The sequence below is a fragment of the Nansenia antarctica genome (assembly GCF_963989245.1).
Source record: "Nansenia antarctica genome assembly, chromosome: 2".
Lineage (NCBI taxonomy): Eukaryota > Metazoa > Chordata > Actinopteri > Argentiniformes > Microstomatidae > Nansenia > Nansenia antarctica.
The window spans coordinates 5,398,823-5,403,822 of NC_137675.1; the positions used below are offsets into that span (position 1 = coordinate 5,398,823).

At 45.4% G+C, this 5,000-nt stretch overlaps 1 pseudogene across 1 annotated transcript in view; it reads left to right on the plus strand.

The window, feature by feature from the left end:
• The first annotated feature begins 1,920 nt into the window (after positions 1-1,920).
• Positions 1,921-5,000, plus strand: part of LOC308149703 (cdc42-interacting protein 4 homolog) — a 20,109-nt pseudogene continuing 17,029 nt past the window's right edge. Inside the window, exon 1 of the transcript XR_013938004.1 lies at positions 1,921-1,999. The product of XR_013938004.1 is annotated as a cdc42-interacting protein 4 homolog (transcript). The remainder of the gene's footprint in view (positions 2,000-5,000) is intronic.

Below are 5,000 nucleotides of genomic sequence, written 5' to 3' on the forward strand. Positions count from 1 at the left end.
ATATATATATATAACGTTAGACAGGGAGCGCAGATTTATTATTATGGCGAAATGAACGATATGAGGCTGGGAGGGAAAAATCACAGTATACCCACTAGAAAAAACTACACTACACCACTGACTGGTGTTCCCTCCCAACCAGGGCTGTCAGTCCGAGCAGAACAGTTGGGCTACCGTAGGCCATCACCAGTCACTGCGCCGATAGGCTTAAATGCTTCCCATATACACACACACTCCCAGATCTAGGATCAGTATTCCCTCCCCCAAAAAGCCTAACTTGCTACCACACATTGATGGGGAGACATTTAAAACTGACCTTAGATTTCCAGACAGGTTTCTGAGGGTGACTCGGTCCTACTCCCCGACAGTCACAGAGGGGGGGTGTGGCTAAGCGGTGGGCGGGACCTGTCAGAGCCGTTTCCAGGCGTTGGGACGGCCCTGGGGACTGTCCATCAAACATCTGTCGCTGAGTCCCTTATCCTTGTCTGAATAGGGCTCTGTGTACGTTAACATCAGGCCTGGCGCTGTGAGGACCCAGGAGCACAACTGACCCACCTATCTCATGAAGTACGTTTCAAACAGATATAAAAGCAAATAGAATGTAAATAACCGGAGGACATATTGTAATGTATGACAGTCATTGTTGTGGTTGGATGTGGTTCATGTTATAACGAGGGTCCTGTATCCCTTGATTCAAATGTTGATGGATTCAAATAGTCATTAAAGCATTTTTTTTCAAAGACAGATAAATGGCCTGTGTTAAAACATCACCTATTTAAAAGCATGTCTAATTTCATAGAGATCGTATGGCTCATTCAGCATAAACAGGATGTTGACAATATCTCTGCATAGAAAACTGACGGTAGATAAAGTTGAATACAATAAAACATGCAATATTAAATGAACGAATGGAACATTCAGGTACTTTAGTTGGCCAATGTGTCATGTGGAGTCACAAATTCGCACATGCCTTACCGAAAACCACCACACGATGTCAGGCTTGCGCTGTAGAAGTCTGGTAGATGGCGGCAGCGACACCTGGGCGGCCGGCAAGCGAATTTGCGAAACCTAGGATGGTATGGGGAAGACAGGTCAATACCGCTACCTGATTGGTTGGCGAAAAACATGTTTATTGACTGGGCAACACAGTGTAAATACAGAGTTCAAGTTTAAACAACTCCTAAAGGGTTAGGGTTAGGGTTAGGGTTAAGGTTAGGTTTAGGGTTAGGGTTAAGGTTAGGGTTAAGGTTAGGGTTAGGGTTAGGGTTAGTGTTAAGGTTAGGTTTAGGGTTAAGGTTAGGGTTAAGGTTAGGGTTAGGGTTAGGGTTAAGGTTAAGGTTAAGGTTAGGGTTAAGGTTAGGGTTAAGGTTAGGGTTAGGGTTAAGGTTAAGGTTAGGGTTAGGGTTAGGGTTGTTGTTGTCAAGTGAAGAAAACCAAATTGTTATTCCAACATAATAATGTCAATAATTCAACACGGCTCCTTTAAGATCCAGCAAACATTCACTAGTGACACGAATGCTGGAACAAGCGACTCCCACCTCTCTCTCTCTCTCTCTCTCTCTCTCTCTCTCTCTCTCTCTCTCTCTCTCTCTCTCTATGTCTCTCTCTCTCTCTCGCTCTCGCTCTCGCTCTCTCTCTCTCTCTCTCTCTCTCTCTCTCTCTCTCTCTCTCTCTCTCTCTCTCTCTCTCTCTCTCTCTCTCTCTCTCTCTCTCTCTCTCTCTCTCTCTCTCTATATGTCTCTCTCTCTCTCTCTCGTCCTACGACCAAAACTTGTTTCAGGAAAAGAGGTTGAAAATATTTTCTTGCGCTTGAAGAAACAGCTGAACCGTGCCAAGGATAAGGCGTAGACTTCCCCTCAAACATTTCCTCCGCCTTCTCCGCCTTTCTAACACAAAACTAAGTTGAGGAATCTCCAGCGACTTTTGTAAAATAAAGAAATCTTCCTTTTCCCCTGTACGTGAGAACTTTTAAGACATGGACTGGGGGACAGATTTGTGGGTAAGTTGTCTAACAGTTTCCAACTAATATATATATATATATATATATTATATACGTAGCCTGGCAAAACCAGCTGCAATCAACAGAATACCAAAGAGATTTCCCTAAAGAATACAATTGTTTTCGTCGACTCCTAGTAATGCATTCTTGGGGACATGATTGTTTTCGCTGTCAACAATGCACCAACGTTGGGCAATTGATTCCATTTAATGCGCCGAGATCTACCACTCAAAGTTGTTGGCTTATGAAATTACGCGATTTCGCAATTGTGCATACCTTGTAATCATAAAAACGGGAGGTCATGGGTCTAGTTTACGGAAGGGCTTTTCTTCCAATGGATCTGCCACACCTTTTGATGTCAACGTACAATGTCGCATCTTTAGTTGTCAACGAGGCTGGAATGCTGATTGTGTTTATAAACCGTGTCTTCTGCGTGTGTGTGTGTGTGTGTGTGTGTGTGTGTGTGTGCGCGCGCGCGCGCGCGCGTGTCCGCGCAGTGCATAATTCATATCCGTCCAGTTCATTTTTGATAGAATAATCCACTGACCATCCATAACGCCCACCCGCTTCAGTGTCAACTTTCCGTGAACTCTATTGTTGTGGGGTTAAGGGTTCGGATTAGGCTAGACTTCCCACGGGGGGAGGAGGAGGGGAGATCATAGCCCCCCGGTAAGGACGGTAAGGATCGCCCCCCGGTAAGGACGGTACACTGATCCGAGTTCTGTGCCGCTCCTTGAAGCGTTGGGTCATAATCAGATCAAGTATAAGTCATAGGACATCAGGTCATAGGACATCAGGTCGACCTTACATTGACAGGGCGATTCTTGCAGGTCAATGAACTTCCTTCTCAGGCTAGGTATGCCAAATCACTGGTCGGACATGAGCGAATAAACCGAGGTGATGGCAGCCTTGCCTACCTACACTGATGGCAGATGACGAGGCGTCCTGCAAGGAAGGGAGAAGGGAGGGATGCATGTGAACGGAGAAAGGAGGGATGCATGTGAAAGGAGAAAGGAGGGATGCATGTTAAAGGAGAAAGGAGGGATGCATGTGAAAGGAGAAGGGATGGAGGCATGTGAAAGGAGAAAGGAGGGATGCATGTGAAAGGAGAAAGGAGGGATGCATGTTAAAGGAGAAAGGAGGGATGCATGTGAAAGGAGAAGGGATGGAGGCATGTGAAAGGAGAAAGGAGGGATGCATGTGAAAGGAGAAAGGAGGGATGCATGTGAAAGGAGAAGGGATGGATGCATGTGAAAGGAGAAAGGAGGGATGCATGTTAAAGGAGAAAGGAGGGATGCATGTGAAAGGAGAAAGGAGGGATGCATGTGAAAGGAGAAAGGAGGGATGCATGTGAAAGGAGAAAGGAGGGATGCATGTGAAAGGAGAAAGGAGGGATGCATGTGAAAGGAGAAAGGAGGGATGCATGTGAAAGGAGAAAGGAGGGATGCATGTGAAAGGAGAAAGGAGGGATGCATGTGAAAGGAGAAAGGAGGGATGCATGTGAAAGGAGAAAGGAGGGATGCATGTGAAAGGAGAAAGGAGGGATGCATGTGAAAGGAGAAAGGAGGGATGCATGTGAAAGGAGAAAGGAGGGATGCATGTGAAAGGAGAAAGGAGGGATGCATGTGAAAGGAGAAAGGAGGGATGCATGTGAAAGGAGAAAGGAGGGATGCATGTGAAAGGAGAAAGGAGGGATGCATGTGAAAGGAGAAAGGAGGGATGCATGTGAAAGGAGAAAGGAGGGATGCATGTTAAAGGAGAAGGGAGGGATGCATGTGAAAGGAGAAGGGATGGAGGCATGTGAAAGGAGAAAGGAGGGATGCATGTTAAAGGAGAAAGGAGGGAGGCATGTTAAAGGAGAAGGGAGGGATGCATGTGAAAGGAGAAAGGAGGGATGCATGTGAAAGGAGAAAGGAGGGATGCATGTTAAAGGAGAAAGGAGGGAGGCATGTGAAAGGAGAAGGGATGGAGGCATGTTAAAAGTATTCAACCAAAACCCCAGCGCACCACGTTTTCAATCTTTTCTCCTGATTTTGGAAATTCACCAAATTGCCCAAATCCCAAAGGGAACAGGGGGCAGAGGTCCATCCAACACATGCCTGAAAAACACTGGCGGATAATCCCTCCCTTGCCACTGCTGGAAGGAACAATAGAGAAGGGCCAGCCAGCCCACGGGATTGGAGCAGCAGACCAGCCCATCCTACTGTAGTCCCAGGGCAGGCGTCTTAGCCTACCTCTCGACCCTTAAAAGCTGAAGACCTTTCGGCGATAGAGGGGGTAGTATAGATAGATAGAGGGGGTAGTATAGATAGATAGAGGGGCTAGTACACTCACATACACACTGGGAAGACTAACACGTATACTACCTCCTGTTCACTCCAAATGCTCTATACTTACCGTACTACATAGGCCTACTAGGGTCTTCTGACGCTGGCTTTCTCTGTGTACCACATGTACAAAAGAAGAGATTTGGTGAGGCTGCATTCTCATTTTATGCACCCAAATTGTGGAACGCACTGACAGTTTACATTAGGGATGCAACCTCAGCACATAATGTTCAAGTCAAGACTAAAAACTCATGTTTTTTAATATTGCCTTTAAATGACTAAATGATTAAATGATGATGGTGTATGAGTACCGGTATGTATTATGAGCACTTTGAGCTGCAACATTTGTAGGAAAAGCACTATACGAATAAAGTTATTATTATTATTATTATTATTATTGTTACAATTTTAGAGCCTACTGTTTGGTAAAAGAAGAATGGTGTCAAAGCCACACATTTGAACATCTACTGCACCTTATTCCTATACTGTAAAACACTAATCTGGAGCCCAACCACGTCGTTCAAGGCAGCCGGTTCGATCTGGCGACAGGCCTCCCCAATGCCTGAACATACCGTACATCCAATTGTGCATTTCGTGACGTTTTCGTGACATTTTCGTGATTATAAGGTTCTATCTCCATTTTTGGTCAAAATTGAGTTTTTTACATAATCTGA